The sequence below is a fragment of the Hemicordylus capensis genome, chromosome 1 (assembly GCF_027244095.1).
Source record: "Hemicordylus capensis ecotype Gifberg chromosome 1, rHemCap1.1.pri, whole genome shotgun sequence".
Taxonomy (NCBI): domain Eukaryota; kingdom Metazoa; phylum Chordata; class Lepidosauria; order Squamata; family Cordylidae; genus Hemicordylus; species Hemicordylus capensis.
In genome coordinates this window covers 184456611-184478558 of record NC_069657.1, presented here as the reverse complement: position 1 = coordinate 184478558, position 21948 = coordinate 184456611, and the positions used below count along the sequence as shown (strand labels likewise).

General features: G+C 43.2%; 1 long non-coding RNA gene across 1 annotated transcript in view; it reads left to right on the top strand.

Annotated features, from left to right (window-relative positions):
• LOC128337598 (uncharacterized) overlaps nucleotides 1–21948 on the top strand; it is a 48761-nt gene that overhangs the window by 15728 nt on the left and 11085 nt on the right. Inside the window, exon 2 of the long non-coding RNA XR_008312332.1 lies at nucleotides 2376–2462. This is a non-coding gene — a long non-coding RNA (uncharacterized LOC128337598). The remainder of the gene's footprint in view (nucleotides 1–2375; nucleotides 2463–21948) is intronic.

Sequence of the window (21948 nt, the reverse complement as noted above, 5' to 3'; positions counted from 1 at the left end):
CCTGGCCATGGCAAGCTTCCAGTGGTCCTGTCAATTAAAGAGAAAACATGTCACCCCACAAATCTGGTGTCTGTCTCTGTCCATCGCACCTACTCATCAACCGTGGGACTTGTGTGCAGGGAGGTGGCGGGAGGCCAGCAAGTCCAGTTTTCTGTGGCACTTCTCCTGTGCTGAAATTTCAAAGACAAGGGTTCAAAGGGTGTTGACGGGCAAAGTCTGACTTGCTCTGAGGAAGGGGGTGGTTGGTTTCTTGTGCGTTTGGCACCAACCCATCAGCAAGTGCCCCTCACCATCCCCTGGTATCAATAGTTGTGCTTTTGCAAGACTGTATAGCTCCAGAGCTCTCACAAAGGTAGTGGTGCAAGTGGTGTGAGGAAAGGGTTAAAATGTCTTTTCCATGCCGAGGGTGGGTGATCAATGTAAAAAAGGCACGATCACACTGAGCATGCCCCCTCAAAGCTCATGGCCAATGGTTGCCACTTTACTGACATCCTGATGCCTTGCCAAGAGTCTGGCGATACATGCAGTACAGCACTTGCTGGAATGCAGCCTTGGTGGACCAGGAAGAGGGAGGGGTTCCTCTGTCCAGAAGCAAGAGGTTGCCAAACTGCAATTGATCAATCATCTGCGGCATGATTCCCATCTTCGCAGAATAACCACAAGTTCATCTACCTGAAGTTTTACGCCATGTCCGAATGGGTGCTATGTATTCTTCCATTTGCAGTCTGAAGTGGTACAATCTAGGAACAGATTTACTATCTAATTCATTGATTATATGAATTAGTCACTTCAATGACTATTAATATGTACTAGTCATGGTGGTGGTGGTTTGCCAGTTATTCCAAATTCATTTGCTGGGTACAAGAGTGTGATCTTGTGCCTAGGGCATACACGAACCTGTCAACACTGAACTGGTTCACCTTGAACTGGACCAGTTCAGCACTTGATCATGAACCAAACTTGGGCAGTTCAGTCCACGATCAATCCGATCCAAGCCTAGTTTGGGCGGAGCAGTTTGATGTTGAATGGACGGCCAGGGGTAGTGGTGAGAAAGGTAGTTAAACGGTTTTACCTGACTGGCGTGGCTGCTGGCACCATCACTTGCAACCCCCGTTGCAGCTCGGAGCCCAAGTGCACACGCTGTGATGTCTCTTTTAGCAAGCCACCCATGCGGCGATGCAGTTCCGGCCTCCGTGCAACCACAGAAGTATCAATCTGAATTTGAACCACACATCAATCTGAATTTGAACCACACATCAAACTGAGCACGATTTTGGCTTGTGCACACCCCTAATAAATAACACTTTTGTATGAGATACTAGATAAATCTAGTCTTCTGAACTCATTTCTTCCTCCACTGTATCACTAAAGAGAGATGTGAAAGACAACCCACTTTGAAAGCTGCTAAAATTGGAACAGATTTAATTAGTTCTATGCATGAATGTGCTTTTGCTCTTTCAAGATAACAACAGTAACCTTATAGATCACACATTATGATTTGGATTCTCAGAAGAATCTTATTTTTTCCCAGTATGCAAGTTCATCTTATGAAGGTATCTGTCGTTATTCTTAACTTTCCCCCTTCCAGATAGTGTTATATTTCAAGTTATTTTTACCCTTTCTAGCCCTGGATTGGTTATTAAAACCTCTTGTGGCCAGATGGTGACAAAACAGATGGGGGAGGGAGAAGCCAACCCCTAGCAGCACATAACTTCATCTACTGTCTAATTGGATTCTTGCTTCATGTTAGGCACCTGCTTATTAAAATTTAGACTATTTGTAAATATGATGTTACTAATAACCACTTTTTCATTAATTAAAGCCTTTTCCTCTTAATAACAGCTGATACTTTTTTGTTACATGTTGAATGGCATTTTAAGTCTTCTGTGGCATTAGTGAGCTTTGACTGTAAAGCTGTCTCTTGCTCGCCAGGTGCTGTCTCTTGCTCCTGTGGGTCCTGGAGCAAGAGGAAGGTGGTGTTCCACCAGGTCTCAACATCCTTAGGGAACGAATATATTCTTATCCTATAGTTAATAGCCAACTTAACTACTGTATATGAATTAGTGTGAAGCAGAGCTGTCAAAGTAGAATGCAAATTCCTTTTGCTAGCTTCAAGACCTTTGCTTTAAAGAGAATGACACTGCTTCCCATGGGAAGAATAACATTTGATATTCAAGTACGTGATGTGTCACCTTCCAGTCTCCGCTCTATCATACAAATACTGTATGGCTATTTGAGTGATTCAGTAGTGTTTCTGTATTTAACAAAGAACTCTGTGTGAGTTGACTGAGGTGTGTTGTAGAAGTAATCCTTGCTTACAAGATATGTTCACAAGCCCTTGTGTTAAACCTCCTTCAGCTTATTTTATTTTACAGCCAAACTCATCAAAACACCAGAAACTACAGTAAAAGACTATCCCCACTTGTTATGTGTCTTCTGAGAACAAAAGCATTGAAATGATGGTAAGTGAAGTACATGGAATGCAGTTCATTTTGAAATGTCCTTATTTCTCTCTCTCACTGATGCCTTTCTATTTTTGTGCAAGGTCAGCATGTTGAACACACCTCAGGCTGAAGCTCCAGCTCATTTCTCTATTCAAGGATCAGGATTGGGATGTGTGTATGAAAAGTTTATAAGGGCAATACTCCTGGTACATTGGAGCAAGCTACTTAGTGAGCTATGTATTGTCTTCCTGTAGTTGGAGTTTCTTCCAGTTTGTTTTCAGAACAGGAACAAGGAGGGAGAGGGGATTGAAGGGGATAAAAAAGATGCAAATATAGAAAAAGTGTTAGAATAAACACAATAGCACCGGTGAGGGCAGCGCCGGAGTGGGGGGGGGCGGGGGAGAGGCACCTACCAATGTTAGGGCAGCACCAGCAAGCTGCCTCAAGTGGTGGTGCTCTTGCCTGGGATCCCTTGAGGGGCAGTTGTGCCCTGCCCGGCAGGGGCGTATCTAGGGAAAATAGCACCTAGGGCAAGCACTGAAATTGCACCCCGCCCTGGTCCAAACATCTGACAGTGACACCCATCTTTCAGATAACTTTACCATAATATCAGCTCAAATAAAAGTATTTATTTTATTTCACAGTTTTTATATCCCGCACTTCCTCCTCCTCCAAGTAGCCCAGAGCAGTGTAAAAAAAAAGGAAAGGAAAGGTTGTGCCGTCAAGTTGGTGTCGACTCCTGGAGACCACAGAGCCATTGCCTTCTCCCGCACAGTATGAAATGATGCCTTTCAGCATCTTCCTATATCGACAGTTTGCTCAAAACTGAGTAATGAAGTGCACCTTTACTAAAATCATTAACTGGACGATACATTATAATGGATATGCAAAAGGAAAGACATGGAATCCAGACTTTATAGTACTACTTCATAGGCATGAAATTTTAAAACTGCCCTGATAAGAAGAAAATATTTAAAGAAGCTGAAAACAAATGCACTGCTTGTACTCAAGTTCTTACCAACAGGAGAGCTACAAGGATTGGCAAAACAAAACACCATTATCCGATGAGCCAGACCTAGTACTTCAAAAAAAGGGGTCATTCAAAATTGTATAATGGACAATTCTGCAATGGATCATTGATCATATAATAAGTTTACATACAAAAGGCACCAGATTCAAATGCTGCCTCAGTCACAAAGCTCATTGAGTAGTATTAGAGAAGTCAAATTGTGAGAAACAAGCTCTCAGTTTGACCAGCTGAAGTCACTTTCCTCTTTTTCTCCCCCCCCCGCCACCTGTTTTAAAGCAGATTTTACTTGTATTTTAAAGTTATAAGTTTAGCTTGCTCAGGCTCTTTGGAGTTTGAGGCCACAGCCCCTTTGACATCACATGCAAAGGGGGCGTGGCCTCGAGCTCCAGAGAGCCTGAGCAAGCTCTTCAGAGTCATTTCAGGCAGGGTATCCTCCCTGAAAGCATCTATTCTTCCTTTCTCTCCCTCTCTGGAGGGAGAGAAAGGGGAATGGATGCTTTCAGGCAGCAAACGCTGCCTGAAATAAACGGCAAGTGCTCTCTGGGAGGGGGGGCACGGCGCCTCTCCGACAGCAGTTGGGGCAGGCACCGGGCAGTGCCAGGCACTTTGCGCCCCCCTGCAATGGCACCTGGGGTATGTGCCCTGCCTGTTCCACCCTCGTTACGCCACTACCTCCCAGCATCCCTGTGGGGCAGCAGCATGGTGCTTTCCAGATTACAGGTTGTTCAGCAGTAAAATGCTTTGACTTGGCAGGATCGTTTTGAAAATATAAATTGCTTGTGCAACCCTCCTGCAATGGGAAAACATAGCGCGCGCTCTCTCTCTATCGCTCTCTCTTGAGACACACATACAGCATTGTAGGACCAAAATGCAAGGATAAAATCTGAAAGACTGCATTGGAAATGTGAACAGCAGCTTGCTGCCGGTGCAGGGACTGTGATGGCCAAACTAGCAGTATAGAAGCACACTTAACAGACACGTCGTGGCACTGTTGTAGTGTGTGATCTGGAAAGCGCCCTGGTCTCTGCATCTGGCTGCAGAGTTAATTTATTTCTAAAGGTGTCTCTTGCTGCCCATTCCCCGGTGCTGCCCTCATCGGCCGTTACTGAATAAACAAACAACTGACTGATGTCCAAGTCCTCATTTACTTTGTCTTCCTTATCAGATACACAACTCTGAAATCAGGAAAAGAATACAAGGATGGCACAAGAGCCAAATAATTAGAAAAGACACATCCTGGTACTAAGGCTGCAACCATTATGGATGTTATGAATATATATATTTTTAAGTATGATATTTATAAAATGTTGTGTTACTGTTCTAGCAAAGAAGCAATTAATTTTAAGAGTATCTTGCATAGCTTTTATCGAATGTCCAGTGTTTGTTTGCTTGATCTGCCCTTTTACCTCCAAAAAGCAGTGTTGATTTTAAAAATCAATTATTTTTTTTAAAAAATGAAACAAATCTGATTTTTAAAATTAAAATTGGATTTTTTAAAATAAAAATAATTTTAAAAGATAGGTTAGATATCATCATGAATGATTACCATAATTTCTAATTATATTCTATGAACATGTTAATAGAAGTACAGTATATGGGGATGATAACAGACCTGATCAGTTCTATGAACAGGTGGTATACATGCAGCACACACACACTCACAAGCTCTTGTCCCCTCTCTCTTTCTAAAAGTGCCAAGATATTAGGCCCAATCACATGTTATGTTCAACACTCATACAACAAGTGTACAATGTACACAGGTACAGATCTGTACACAGGTGTAGCCATTTACATGTTGTGCTAAGCGCAGGTACAGAAGTACACTTCCTATATGCACTATGCATTTGAAGAGCCTATATCCAGGTTCACTTTTAAACTGAACACAGGTACAGTCATTCACATAAACAAGTAAACAAGTTTACTGACATCTATAACTCATAGAGTATAACGTCTGAATTGGGCTAAAGAAGGCCAATTAATGAATAGAGAATTTGGGGGGATGGAGTAGATCTGAGCAAGGAGTAGTAGTCTGGATATAAATGCAACGGAGAGGGGAGGGGAATAGAAAGTGAAACCCAAAGTTAACAGAATGGATTGATACAGTCCCAAGGAAATTTTTTCATTGTGTATCCCCCACTGTAGAAGGGAAACACCTATCATAGCAGCAGGCTGTCAAAAGAGACCCCATTGAGGAATATTTTAATGAGGTTTCTGTACCTGTGGATAAGACAGGCATGCATGCAAAATGCAAGCACAAAATGCAACAAAGAAATGCAAGGCTTGGTTGCCCAAATGGAACAGCTTTATGAGATGTGTGCATCTATTACAATGTGTACCTACTTTCTAAAAATAAAACTTACATCTATCCCTAAATAAGTATTATGGTTATATGAGACAGCAAGAATATACTTTTACTAGAAAATGATGATAAAACAATCTTCCTGATTAGTGAGTTGTGATTGACTGAAATCAATTTAATTTCAATTGAAATTAAAATTGAATTTAAAGTTGAGACCTTCTATGAAGATTTAAATCATGATTTAAATCGATTTGATTTAAATGAAATTAACCCTGCCAAAATGGGTTCTGTCAGTTCAGCAGCCTGTGATAGAGTAAAACTGAATCCTTTGAAGCCATTTTGATTTGAAGCCACATATGAAAGAGAAATGTGGTTTTATGTTTAGAATTCTTTTAGGAAAAGGACTCTCAAACAGACTGTAATATCAGTATCTTCCAACCAATCCTTCCCCTTCTTTCAGAATCCATTTCCACATAGCACTTTGTATTGTATAGGCCTCTATATTTCCTTTTCCCGTCCCTTACAGTTTTGCCACAATTAGGGTCTTATTCCAGTTGCCCAACTCTGGGTCATCTATTTTGCTTGTTATGCAAACCATTTGCTAATTATGCAAATCAGATGGGTGGTTAGTTAAGGAAGAGTTAAGTGTCCTTCTGTACTATTGCGCTCCAAATAACCTCTTTCCAACATTGTGTTGCAGCAAAGAATTGTGACATAGGGTTTGTCTGGTTTTTTTACAGACACTGTAACATATAGCATGCATATATTTGAACTGCCTAGAGCTTTTGGAATCAAGTGGTATATAAATTTAATTAATTAATTAATTAATTAATTAATTAATTAAATTGGTATATTATGACAATCTATGGCTGCCTTCGGATGTATCTTTAACTGTGGACCCAACAGACCCACAGTTTTCCTCCGAGTCCTCTGGAGCACTCCCAGACAATTAAAATCTGCAGCCTGGGAGACTAAAAAGGGGCAGGAATTGCCTGTGTAGGCTTCCTCCATCCCTGGAATGAAAGCCACAACAGCCAATTGAATGTAGGTGGCGGGAGGCGCTTCCTCCCTTAGCTACAGTTTGGTTTAGTTGTCCAATCCAGAAAAAAAATAGAAGCCTCTGGAGCTTCAGTTTGGTGAGTGTACCTTACTACAAACTGAGAATTCCATTGGAGGTTTGGGGGAGAAATCAGAACCCTGATTGGGTCTTGCGACTGCGGTTCAAATAATTCGGACGTCACGGGGGGCCAACCTGAGGCGAGTTAGCCACAGGTTTCCTGTGATGTCCAAAAGTGCCCTATATTTTCCTTTTGCCATTAGATGTCCTCAAGGCAGCTTAAAATAATAATGTGTAGCCGAACCATCAAAGTCTAACTCTGACAGTGCAATTCTATGCATGTTTATTGATGTGTTAGTCCTACTGAGGTCAGTGGGGCTTTCAGCCTAAGTCTAATAATTAACCTGCAGTTCAGTTGCATAGGCTTGTAGCATCCTTCACAACCTGTTCTTCCAATTTCTCTCTATGGGAATTCCTTTCTATCCTCAGGCAGTTCAGTGGCGAACCTAATCCATCATTTGCAATCTCCTAGTTTGGGCATTCTGGTCTACAAGCCCAAACAGGCCTACTCAACAGAGTATCTTGAGTGAAATTAAAAGAGAGGAAATTGTAATGGTGAGTTGACCCCTCATTAAGGCACTCAACTCCTGATATTGCTAGTGTTTTGAACTACAGATAATCATTTAATTGTGCTTGTCTTTTACGTTGTGTCATGATCTCACAGCAGGCCCTCATTATGTTCAGGTACCCACATTTCCCTTTTAACTAATTAACTAATAGAAGAGCATTTAAATAACATGGTCTCCCCACTGCTCTTAATATACCTTTCAACATGATTAAGCTCTTAAGTCAACTTCAACTTATACATTCTTTATAGTAATTACTTCACATTTATAAGGGCCAAAGTCATTGTCTGTGATAAAAACATAACATACTATATCAACCACTGTTAAAATTTAGATAGTTTGATTGTCAGGACTTTGGGGCAGGGCTGTGTCTCTTTTGCTTATATTAGTTTGTAAAAGCCATGCACAGCAATAGCAAAACAACAACATTGGATCACTACTACTGCATCAGACCTCTTCTCATAGAATAGGATATTTTTGCTTCTCCTTTTCAGCTGCATCCCCCTACATCCATTTTTTTAAAAATCCTGGAAATTGGAGTACCCTCTGGAATGGTGTGGAAAAATATGGAGGGGGCTGCAGCAGATATGAAGCACCAGGAATAATAATAATAATTTTTTAAAAAAAACTCTTCAGGTGAGCAGAAGTTTTTTTGTTTTTTGTTTTGCTTGAGCAAGAGCATCTTTGGATCCAAGCCATTCAGCCCTTTTCTAAATAATAATAATAATAATAATAATAATAATAATAATGAAAAGAAAAAGTGTGTGTGTTTCTAACTGATCAGTGTTTGCAAAGATTCCAAATAAATGATGGCCTGCATGAGCCTTAGTCACCTCAAAACCTCTTCCAGGAAAGGACAAGAACATTGATTGATTGAATTGAATTGATATACCACCTAGTATAGAAATCTCTAGGCGGTGTACGGAATTACAATATAATATAAAACATTTAAAATTCATAAAAAGATAAAAATCATTATAGATAAAAATACACAGTACAATTTAAAATTTAATCTCAGTTGAAGGCCTGGGAAAATAGGTATGTCTTCAGGGTCCTCCTAAAAACAAGGAGGACCCGCTCACTGCTCTTATTTCAGCAGTGAGCATGTTCCAAAGCCCTGGGGCAGCCACAGAGAAGGCCCAATCCTGAGTCACCACTAAACGAGTTGGCAGCAACTGCAGCCAGATTTCTTCACATGATCTTAATAGGCGACAGGGTTCATGATAGATAAGGTGCTCTCTTAAATACCCTGGACCTAAGCCATTAAGGGCTTTAAAGGTAATAACCAATACTTTGTATTTTGTTTGGAAACATATCGGCAGCTAGTGCAATTCTTTTAGAATCGGTGTTACATGGTCCCTCCTGGTAAACCCAGAGACTAAACTGGCTGCCGCATTCTGTACCAACTGCAGTTTCTGAACTATGTACAAAGGGACCCCCACGTAGAGAGCATTACATTTAGACAATGTACACAAAACAAATGTCTCTTATGAATTTAAATTCTGCAAAAATAATTTTCTATATTATTTCATGTGCCCTTGAGGTCAGCTGATATGACTAAATGCTTTGTAGTTGTTTATACTGGATGGCTTAGAAATCTGCCAAATATACCTCTAGGTCAAACCTCTCCAAATAGTTCACACAATGTCTCCCCCCCACCCCAGCCATCTAGCTATTATGAAGTTTTTCCTAATGTCCATCTACTTATGTGATATGGGGTCATAGCTCAGGGGTAGAGCACTGCCTTGCATCCATGAGGTCCTAGGGTCAATGCCTGGCATCATGAACATAGATACAATTGAACGGGGTGGGGGGAGGGAGAGAACAAATGTCTCTGGACCCAGAGGAAGGGAGGGAGGGAGGTCCACCAGCTGGATGACACTTGCTCTTTGCTCTCTCCTTTGCACCTCTCTGAAGAAGAAGGTGGGGGCAGGGGTCCATTGTCACTTTTTGTCCCAGTGTCTACTCCTCCCATCCCTTTGCAACCACCTGTGACTCCCAAAATATATATTTCTGATGAACCCACAACTCTCTGGGAGCCACAGGTGGCTGCAGAAAAAGCGGTGTGTGTGTGTGGGTGTGTGTGTGTGTGTGTGCCCGTGCCGAAAATCTCCTTTCCTCTCATGTGTGCACAGAAGTGTTCCCCATATACAACCTTAGTTTGTCTCTTGGCCACTGTGAATCTATTTATTTAAATAATGCATTTATGTAATTTTATATAAAGTCAAACCATCAATGTTTTAATTGTTATTAATATATTTTAATTGTTTCTAATTGTTTTGTTTATATCGATTTGGAATTTTCTTTGTAAAGTATGTCATTTATATACTGCCAATGATTAAATCTCAGGGTAGTTTACAAAAAGATATAAACAAAATGATTTAAAAACAATATATTAATAGCAATTAAAACCATTAAATATGGTTGGACTTTATATCAAATCAAAAGTCGAGTAGAAAGATTCCTACTGGGTGTTAATTCAATTGAAATTGACAATTTATGGTATCAAGTTGGTTTAAATCGAAGGCAACATTATTCATCTCTCTGCTCATAATATTACTCTTACTTCTTGAAGTAGAACTTTTGCATACAGGGTTTATGAATGGAATGTTGTGCAAATGTTGGGAAGGGGTTAAATAGAGCTACCAGTACCATCTGCTATATTATTTATTATTAGTACTTTGTTTGGAAAATAAATGGGGAAAAGGCCCCGTAATTATCACATCCTTAAGATATTTTTGAGCATAATGAGCTGGGGTTTACCAATGAAATGTCACTTGAAGGTTGGATGTGTTCAGGTTTGTTTATTACTGCCACCTGCCACATTTACTGCTAAATGAATTAACAACTTTTTAAAACCCAGGAGCCAGACAGAGTTAACTCCATGACATGACAACCCACATCACTCAAAGGCATTCAAGGTAATATGAGGATGTCATTAAATGGATGAGTTAGAATGACAATAAATATAAGACTGACCCCAAGTCTCAGCCAGAGAAAGGCAGTTTGTTTCCCATTTCCTACCAGAAAGAACTCTGCTGCAACTGCCAGTTGGTAAAGGTGCACATTTGTTTTGTGCAGAATGGAAAGTTGAACCAAATTGGGCCTATTCAGTTCAGTTTTCACTCATTTGAACTGAATGCCTATGGCAGGAAGGGGCGTCACAAGGTTGGAGTGGGCCCTGAGACAAAAGTGAAGATGGACCCTGGTCTGCCCCCCATCATCATCTTCTTCAGAGAGGCAAGGGGGAAAGTTACCCAGTCAGGGCCCAGGGACATTTGTCTCCACCGTTCAATTGTAGCTATGCCCTTGATACAGAAGTAGGCACTGAGTAGTTCAGAAACTACTTGTAGCTCACAGGCTTATCTGAAATAGCTCTCCAGGCTCTGAGGCCTGCTCCTTCCTTCCTTCCTTCCCACCAAATACTACAAATCTGATTGGCTGGTTGAGTGGGCACATGGTTGTGTCATTTTTAATCTCTCTCTGGGTGCTCAGGGCTACCTTTACTTTCCCTCTGGTTTATTTCTCTTCAGTTTCTTCCCCACAAAGGAACACCTTTTGCTCCCCTCTTGCCTGCAGCAAAGTCCTCATGGAATTTAGAGGGTTTGATGGTAAAATTGCTTATTTCCCTAGAAATGGGGGAGGAAGATTTAGTGTGGCCGAGGTGTGCTTTTAAAAAATGGCAAGGACTATTTTAAAATGTAATGGACCGGGTCTCATGATCTGTGAGACCCGGTTTTGGGAAGTGAGCGGGAAGAGAGCCCTGGGCGGCCAGATCGGCCGCCCACACAATGGCCAGCTCCGAGATGGAGCCGGCAGGGGCTGGGGAGCTCTGGGGCCGCACAGCCCCTGGAAGCCCCACTATGCCCTGCGTGAGTGTGCAGGGCATACTGGGGAGACCCCCCGAGCTGGGAGGCTGCCTTTAAGCCTCCCGGCTGGGGGTCTACTCACGAGTAGCCATACCATGCAGCCGTGCTGTGGCTACTCACGAGCAGATAGCCCAGGTTTGCAGAGCACTCGCTCCACAAACCCGGGCTAAGGGGTGGGCTACAGGAGCGGGTTAGCTGCTCCAGAACCACCGGGCTTGGCTGTGAACCCGGTGGTTCTTACGATCACAAAAATTGGGCTAGGATTTTCCTAGCCCAATTTTTGTGACATAAGAATAGCCCCAATGTATTTTGAATAAGGCATGAGGACATGCATCCACATCTGTTTCCACCACAGAAACCCCAGAAATGGAGCATTACACACCACACAGAATAAATGAAGATTATACCTGCTGTTTATATTATGTCCTGGGACATATCTAGGGAGTGGGGGGAAACAGCAAGCACAGACATCCCCAAAGGCACATTGGTGCAGAAGCTGTGATAAAAGGAATATGTAGTTGTCTGATGCATCCTGTGTGTCAAATGACCACATGTCTCCAAGAACAGTGGTCCATGTTTACTCAGATAAGGAATATTTTGATTTAATAATATTCAATCTTTGCATAATACTTAGGGACTAGCAGTAATTGGTACATATGTGGACAACTTCAGAAGGATTTCACATTAAAGGGTTTGGGGTTTTTTTTTTAAGTTTAACAAAATAATCTAGCTTGAGAGTATATCAACAAAATACCATCTTGGTTTTCCTATTGGATAGCTTCACTTAAAAGTAAACCATAGCTGGATGATGTAGATATAAGATAAGGACAGTAGATGAGTTTATGAAATTCCAAATCCTGGCAGGATTAACTCCTTGGCTCACCTTGATACAGTAAGCAGGATGCCTCAGGAAGCTGGCTTCCTTTGGGAATTCATAATTTTGGATTAAATTTACATCAATAAATAGTTTAATTGAAAAAGGAAGGAATCATGAAGACATTCTCAGAAATCACTCAACTTACAGGGGATAGCTGGTCTTGTGGTAGCAAGCTTTAATTGTCCCATTTGCTAAACAGGTTCTGTCCTGGTTTGCATTTGAATGGGAGGCTACATGTGAGCACTATAAGATATTCCCTTTAGGGAGATGCAGCCTCTCTGGGAAGAGCACCTGCATACTAGTATGCGAAAGGTTCCAAGTTCCCTCCTTGGCATCTCCAAGGCCTGAGAGACACTCCTGCCTGCAATCCTGGAGAAGCCACTGACAGTCTGTGTAGATAATACTGAGCTAGATGGATCTATGGTCTGACTCAGTATAAAGCAGCTTTCTGTGTTCCTATGAGAAGAAGAAACAAAGTACCCAGAATGAGTACCCAGAATGTTGGGGGCAATATGCTAAATCATTGTAAACCGCTTAGAGAGCTCCGGCTATAGAGCGGTATATAAATGTAAGTGCTATTGCTATTGCTAAAGAAGTGAATGAGAAATCTCATTCTCCAACATGGATGTCGCAGACAGGTTATTCCAACCCTATCCCTACTCTTATTCTGCACACCTAAGTGAGGTGAAACAAAGACTCTGCAACTCTTTCCAGCCCTCTGTCATATGCAGAGAATTGAGGAGAAAGGGATACCTGGTTCCTCACTATGGCAAGCAAATATGCTAAGCCAAAGTATGTGGATCCCTGGGGATCACCTTCCTCTGGGACAGGCAAGAAGGCTTTTGGCTTGTGAGAGCTCCCTGGATTCATTTTGCTAGATGTTTTCTTTGCCCTTTGAAGGATGTGGAGTGCTCTGGTCTGCCACACTTTCAGACTGTTTCACAAAATAATTTGAATGGTTACATTCTGCACTCAGAAAGTTACAACATGTTTGGATGAGAGAATGACCTTCAGGTGTCCCATTAAGTCTGCCTGAAAGTAAGGCATATGGACTACAGAAACTATAGTCTATACAGAGACTATACAGAGTTGGGAAACTCTGAGACTATACAGAGTTGACTCCTGCCTGAAGACATGAGCCTGAAGAATATCTGCTCAAAGCAATCCCTGGGAGGGAAAAAGTGGAAGATGGGGTTTTGTTGTTGTTTTAGGTCCAGGTGTTATAAGCAATTGTGAGAGTGCTTGTTACCTCCTGCAGAAGTCTCTCTCGGCCCAGGGTGGGATTTTCTGCAAAGGTAAAAGGACTCCTGTTATTCCGACAGCAATTTGCTCTGATTTCTCCATGGCATTCTAGAAAGTGTTAGAATTTATGTCCAACAGTGTCACAAACAAGAATATGACAGAAGGATTGATGGGCTTTTCCAACCCTCCAGAGATGCAAGGAGCACTTGTGAAGGTCCGCTTTAGTGAAGTGCTTTTAATAACTGTGTGGTGGGTGGTGTGCTAGAAAGAACGGTCCCTAGACATCCTAAGTGCCTGGGGAGGCAGTGGGAACAGGAAGGGCTGCAAAGCGGAGGAAAACAAAGGAAGACTTGGTTTAAGGTCTGCAGAAGTGCACATGAGAAAGAAGCCCAGGTCAGGTACTCAGACATTAAAGACAAAGAAAGAATATTGCCTTAAATATTTCATAATATGTGGTGCAACACTTTGTACCATTATCAACACTTTGTACCATTATCAACAAACATTATACATTGTGGAATTGGATTTCACTTTTTGGTTGATTATATTACAAACTTTGCTGTAGACCAACATAGATGCATTTATGAAGAACAGTGGCACACACTTCGTTCAAAAGAAAGAAAGAAAGAAAAAAAGAAAGAAAGAAAGAAGTTTGCTATATACTGTGAATTTTTGCTAGAAGATAAAATTCACATCATACAGTGTTATTGAGGCTTAATTCAGAAATTAAAGACTTCTGTTTTCATGTGGGCTGCAACCTTTAAATGATGAATATTTTTAAAAAATGACTAAAGAAGCATTCCCTTGATTAATCAGACAACATTTTTCAAACACACACACACACACACACACACACACACACACACACACACACACACCACTTTCCTATCAGTACTTGGAGAAACTGCAGGTGGCAGGCATCTCTGTAAGAGGCATTCCACCTTTCTCACAGACCAGGGAAAGCAGCGTCTCCTGAAATGGCACCCGCATTGACATGTAACTATTCCATCTAAGAAACAAAGGCTGGCATCCAAACAAAGCACATGTGTGCTTTGGGGAAGAGAGCTGGTCTGGTGGTAGTGAGCATGAATTGTCCCCTTTGCTAAGCAGGGTCCATCCTGGTTTACATTGGGATGGGTGATGACCTGTGTGAGCATGGTAAGAGATTCCCTCTCTGTAGGGGATGGGGCCATCACTCAGAGGAAGAGCATTTCCATGCAGAAGGTCCCAAGTTCACTCTCTGGCATTTTAAGGTAGGGCTGGGAGAGACTCCTGCCTGAAGCCTTGGAGAAGTCACTACAAGTCAGTGCAGACAATACTGAGCAAGACGGATCAATGGTCCAACCTGGTAGAAGGCAGCTCCCTATGTCCCTATGAGGGTCTGCAGACACATATTGGCAGCCCTCATGCAACTCCTCCGGTTCTCTGGCATGCAACAGAGCCCTAATAGTGTACTTTCAAGAACAGCCTGTGCCCCAGAAGCATTCTGTAAGATCGGAAACACTGATCTCACCGAACACTTCTAGAGCATGGGCACTGGCACTGCTTGGAACTATTAGGGCTCTGGCGTAACATGCAAACTGCGGGAGCTCCACAAGAACATGCTTTGATAGATTATCAGTCAAAGAAAGTATGCCTTTTGCGGGGGGGGGGATCTATTGTAATCAAGTACCAATGGAAAAAATAATGATTAGTGTTCTAAGATTACTTTCAGGTTGTTCACACAACCAGGCAGGTGCTATACTTGATCTTAGCCAAATGGCCAAGAAGCTACCTTTTTCTCTCATGTTGGGGCCAAACCAGGGATGGGATGTGGAAGATCCAATGGCGGCTTGAGAGGTGCTATTTTCTACTGCTCTTTATGCAACATCAGGATCTCTCCCACCACTCAAGCATTATGCTATGGCAGGTGAATCCAATTCACTCACTGTTCCCTGCTGATAATTAATACCTATCTTTCCCCAAAACAGCGGAAATCCCAGCTTAGAACCATATGGCCTGAACTGCAAATTTACGCTGCCGATTTCAGCCTTTCGCACCCCAACACGTTGGTGGTGCTGGGTGTTGACTTTACATTAGGCTGGATCCTGATGATTACACCCTTTACAGAAAACATCAGTGCTCCCCGCCCCCAACCTTGAGATTGATGGACATTTCCCGAACCAAATCTCAAAGGATCGGAGGTCAAACTTTGCGGGACTCTGCTTGGCACAAAGAGCCACCAGGCTCAACCTTTTCGTCTCAAATGGTGCAGTTGTAGGCGATCAACCAGGCAAATTCACCTGTTTGTCAGAATGAGTACCATCAATTACATAATCATCTCCAGGGATCTGCTCCCTTTTGTTGAGAGCCTAGAGGTTGTTCCTAAATTTGACAGCGATCACCTTCCAATCTTCCTTCAACTAAAGTCCTTCACTCAACAAACCCATACTGAGGACCGCTATCAGCACCCCCATATCTCCGGCAGGGAGAGTCCTTTGCCGTGCCAAATGGACCCCCCACCAACTTGATCAAGTGATAACAGGGCTGCTTGCCTCGGATCTCTTTCAGCACATCCAACTCACATGATAGTGTCTGAACCCCCTGACACACCTCTGAACTAGCCCTCTAGTCCGTGAGCTTCAACAGCACCTAATCCACAAAAATAGTGCACCTTGCGGCAGCGTCAACACCACTCCAAACCTTGGTTTGATAAGGACTGTATTAGCCCTAAAAAAGCTATACTGGACACTACCGTGAGGACACCATTGACAACATCTAAGATCAAGAGCCTTGTCACCCAGTTGAGACCGGTTTGCATTTTTTCTTTTTTCTTTTATGCCTTTATGTTTTTAAAATAAATATTTGTACCCATTTTTTAACCATTATTAACTACTGTTAACTGCAATCTTAAGATCTTGGCCATTAAAGGTCATTTAGTTTGCAGTCTTGCTTTTGTCTTAATACAGCCATAGTTTTATTTACTTCTATTTCTGATTTGTATAGTCTTTTATCATATGCTTGTACTGTGTTATTCATCCCTAGGCTTTTAACATCGACTTTATCTTTTAATATGTAATATGTAATCACCCCTTATACTTCATGCTTGTAGTTTGGAGCACAGCCCAAGATGATTGTAAGCACTTTGGTCTGGGACTATTGCTCTGAGTCCCGTAGCCAGTCTCACAGAAGCACAATTACCAATAATGGGGGGATGGAGAGGGGCACTATTTTTCTGTTGCTCTGGAAAGGGAGCATGAATACTCCCTAAGAGAGGATATGTATATGAGCACAGGCAAAGGATCCTGGGGTCTGGTCCACTATGACAAAGGATGGTCTTGTGATGGCAGACCTGGTCAAAGAAGTCCAGGAATCCCCAACACACTCCAGCCCCAGTGTTAGCTTGCCGGACAGGGATTAGCCCTCTCATGAGAGGGCCAGTCCACTGGGGCTCCATGACCTTTGGGTCTCCATCAGACTGCACCCTCATGAGTTAGGCCATCCAACTATACCCCACCCAGGGTTGGACTCCTGGTATATCTGTTTAAAAATAGAACTTATATTTCTCACCTTCCCCTGTACATGCAACACCTGCAGACTCCCAAAGAGACCAGGCCACTCCATGTGTCCAGCCGAGCCATTTCCCTTTGGGCGCAGTCTGGCAAGGTTGAGGATGGCTCCTAGTACTCATTCATAATTCTTGGGCTGGGAAATGCAGATTACATATTGCAACCCAAAATTCTTGAGTTGTATGCAGATTGGCCACCACAGGGAATCATGGGAAAGGGGAGCCCCTATTTTCTGTTATCCCTGGCAAGCGGGGTGGCCATACAAATGGACATGCATGTGTGCCAATGGACAACCAGACTGCTAGAGTGAGCACTTTCACTCCTGCTGTCTGCCAGTCACTGTGACCTGGAAAGGTGTTGGTGTGGTACCCTTCCCTGGGGCTTGTTCGGATCTAGCAATGGGCTGGGCAGTGAAAACTCTCTGGTCTGTCCACGCATGTCTCTGTGGTTTGCCACTTTCATGAAAGAGCAGTCCTCCTTGGGAGAAGAGGTGTCATTGCACATTATTTGTGATCCAGCCTGGTGTACCCCAAGATGGTCCTTCTCATGAGTAATAACAGAGACTACATGCTTGTACCCAAGGTGAAGGGACCAGGCCTCCTTTCTGGGCCTCCTTTCCCTTACTATTTTGCACACAAAAAAGAGCAGAGCCACTCAAGAATTCCAGGGACTGCCTTTCAACTTAGACCCTGGGTATCACTCCCCTGGCATGTGGTATCACTCCCCTGGAAACAAACAGGTTTCTGCGTGGTTTATGGTCCCACTGAGACTCCATGTGCTTGTGCAAATACTTCTTCATCACTTGATTTGTGGAGACCTCTCCATAAAGTGCTTGTCTTCTCATCCCATCCCCTTTTCTCTGTAGATTGCCAAAGGGGGGACATGCGATAGAGTGGAAAGGGACATCCCCCAATGTGGCCTTTTCCTTTGACATACTGTGAAGCATGGGATGTTATAATGTGGCATCACCAAATAAGTGGTGGTTTTCTTTATTTAGCTGGGGGAGAGCAACTGGCCCTATCCAGCCCCAGCACAACTGAGCCTATCCAGCCTCAGTCCCTCCAGTGGCTGTTGCTGGTGTCTAGATTGTGAACCCTTTAGGGACAGCAAGCCATTTTAGTTGTTTGTTTGTTTTATATCTATGTAATCCGCTTTGGGAACTTTTGTTGAAAAGCAGTATATAAATATTTGTCGTATTCGTATTTGTATCTGTTGCTGGGCGACAGCTAGAGGAGGACAGAGACAGCAGGGGATAGAGCAAAGGCTCAGGGAGGTGACCAGTGAGAAGCACAGCAGGCATAGAGCTGATGCATTTCTGGGCTTGTCTGAGCCATCCTCTCTATGGTTTTGGCAGCAGCCACATCAACAAAACCCAGGTTACGGCGGTGGCAGAATTCAGATGCCACGATGCCACCATCAAACCTCAGGCTGGAGCAGTGAAACCCACTACAAACCAAAGATTCAGATTACAGTTTCGGCTCAAAAACCTTGTGTCACCTTTGTGATGAAACCGTGGTTTCACACATTTGGATGACGACAAAGCCCCAGCACAGTACTTCCAGTGGCCTTTGCTGGTGTCTATCTTATGTTCTTTGTAGATTGTGAGCCCTTTGGGAACAGGGATCCATTTTATTTATCTTATTTATTTGTTATTTCTCTGTGTGGAACACTCAGCCATTTTTGGAGGGGCCGTATAGAAATCGAATAAATAGATAGATAGAGTGGAACCTTTGGCTTGTCCGCTTCTGATTTAGCATTATGTATGAAGGCAGCCCGTAAGTATTCAGTGTGCTCCCATCCAAGGGAAACAAAACCCTTTAGCTCTAATCCCAAATTTTGTCATCACTCAGGATGTTGTGGTACATAAAATTTATCCCCTACCAGGTGTGGCTTGTGAATGTGCCTCCGGGTGGTGGTGGTGGTGGTGGGCGGCTTCTTTAAGGTTAATGGAGCCGGTAGAAAACAGATAAGCTGGCCAACTTCCAGTGATTTGTGTCTCAAGCCAAACACACACGTGAACATGCTACCTTAAGCAACCCCTTTATTATCAGGTCTACAGTGTGTAATTTTACTAAAAAAGGATCCTTTAATTATGCATCTGTGCAAATTTCATACAGTCTCAAGTAAGCCCCATGCTGCAAAATGAGAAAAGTCAGAAGGATCCAGGTTCCTGAAATTTCTATTTCTCTGACAGACCCAAAGAACAGATGTTGAGAAATCTGCTCATGGCTGGGCAGATTGCTTTCATTCCCTATTTCTGGCCATAAAACACAGTCTCTATCTTTTCAGACTTATGTGTATCATTTGCAAGGTGAGAGATAAACATAGTGTGAATACTGATGTAATAGCCACTGTGAAATCTTGCCTTCTGCTACTGCTAACTTTTGGCTCTCTGAAAATACTCGTCGAAACGTTATGACAGAATCAGAATATATTTCATGTTGTTCAAAATTTCCCAACACTATATCTGTGCATATGGATGTATGCACATCCATAGTGCATGCACAAACCCACTATCATTGGTTTTATGGCATTGTAATCCACAAGGTTTGATTTGTGACATGGGCATCACAGTTCTGAGTCTTTCCAATTTAATTTCTATCAGGGTCAAAAAGGTGGAGGTGCTCTTTCACTGTGGAGGTGAAATGGATAAGGGTTTTTTCAGTGGTGGAGCATGACTGTGGCGGCCCGTGTGTGGCTGTGGCGGTGACACCACTCACCCCGCCCCCTGTGTCTGATGTCAGATGTGGGGTTAGCCACACCCCCTCAAGGCAGGGAAGAGCCACTCCTGGATGTGCTGCGAATGCAGCGGCTATTTAACTCTCGAACGGGGGCCATGTGGCTCCTGCTGGGAGCTAAACCAGAACAGCGTGGGTTCTTTGAACCCGTTGGCCCAATGGTGGCTCCGCCCCTGGTTTTTTAAAAATCCACTGTTTGATTTACTCCTAAAGTGAAGGGGATTTTCTATTGTTTTGCAGGTGTGGGGGGTCTTCTGTGGAACCATTGCACACAACCATCCAAGTATAAGGAAAATGTGCATTATCTAGTCCTCACTGCAAAGGCTGTAAACAGCAGCAGCAAACATGACACATTTGAGGCAAGAGAAGTCCCTTAGGTGTAGAGGTGGTAAAATTGATGAGAGGTTTCATCCCTCTTGTCAATCTTATCTCTATAGAGAAGCCACTTTCCAGAGACTCCCTCTAGCAGTGGGGTGAAAGCTTGTCAGTTTCACTGCAGCTTTTGTTCAGGGACTTGATAATGCACAATTAGTGCTGAACTTCCCAGGACTGGCAGTGATCCGAGACTCTGCAGAGTCTCCACCGCTGACACCATGAGATGGAACTGTGTAAAACTGTGTAAAACTGGAAATAAAGGGGTGAGTTCTGTACAGCCATGGTCTAAATGAATTTTTAAAGAATAGTTCCAGGAACACTCTTCCTTGCATTGCTTTGAGTGTGGGAGGTTGTTAACTGAAGCTTGCAATATCTGTATCCCCTTTCCCCCACCCCAGGATGGGACTTGACAGGGAGGTGATTCTCATGATCAGTGGAAAGCAGGCTAAGGGAGCTTAGCCCGCTTTCCACGGACCATGAGAACCACCGGGCTCGCAGGCCACAAAGCGGGTAAACCGCTTAAATACCCCTCCCCTTAGCCCAGGTTAGTGGAGTGAATGCTCCGCTAACCTGGGTTTTCCGATTGTGTGTTGCTGCAGCACGGCTCTGCGCCGTGGCAACACACAAGGAGACCCCCGTTGCGAGGGTGCAAGCAGCCTCCTGTGCTCGGGGGTCTCTCCAGCATGCCCCACGCATGCCCCATGCATCCCCCGATCCCTGCAGCCCCCACCGTCTCTGTAACAGAGCCAGTGGTCATGTGGGTGGCCAATCCAGCCACCCAGGGCTGCAGCCTTGATAGTCTGTGGGAAGAGTGGGCTAAGCCCGCTCTCCCGGTAGAACCCCCTCCGGCAGGTCTCACTGATCGTGAGACTCGCCTCAGGGTTTGCTACAAGAGCTATAGTGGGATTAAGAAAATCATCATACAGGCACAGAAGTAGCAGCACCCATGTGTCTTTTGTGAATCATCTCTACATCTTTGACATAGGTTTTGAGAGACAGGAGCACTGTCAAATCTTTTGCTTTAATATTTGAGTGGGGAAATGTCATATGGGGATATCTGGTTTTTATAACCTTATCAATAGTCAGGACCAAAGAACTAGGCAACTCATACTCATGGACCCAAGGAGGCTTTGGATTGCTGCACAGATCACGGATGCCACATGACAAACGGCCTTTGGACATGGAGGGAAGTTCCATTTCCTGGCTCAGGAGTGTCCCTGCATTTCTTTTCCAGTGAATGCATTCTATTTGCTTTCAGAAATTATTGCTTAGTCTTTCTTTCTCTTTCCATAAGAATCCAAATATTAATTTTACTCTTCTTGTTAGTTCTATTCTTTCTCTGTTGTGCTAATTGATTTCTGTATTTAGGATCTATCTGTCGTTGATCATAAGCTCCTTCATCAATATTGTTTCCTCTTCTAAATAAATAACAATTGCATGGACTCTTTTCATTCTATCCTGAAGCTTTGTATCATTTCTTTGGTTTTCATCATTTAGCCAGATTCGGAAAATATTAAGTTCTCTTTATTTGTTTCAGTATGACTTTTTCTTTATTTTTTTTAATAGTACTTTTTCATTAACTGGTAGGCTTAAAGCAGGAGCTAAGCTGGAAGCAGCCCCCTTGAAATGTCAAAGCAGCTGCAGGGCCCTCAGTTTGGCATAGGAGCAGGGTGTATGATGGGTGGGGGGTGGGTGAGAACATCTTCCCCCTCTGCCATTTTCATGCTGAAAATCCTGCCCCTCCCATCCTGCCAAATGGCTATTGGGGCCCCAAAGTGGCTGTTCCTGCAAATAGCACTTTGGAGCTCAAAAGCTGCTCCGACTGGGGAATGTTTAACATGAA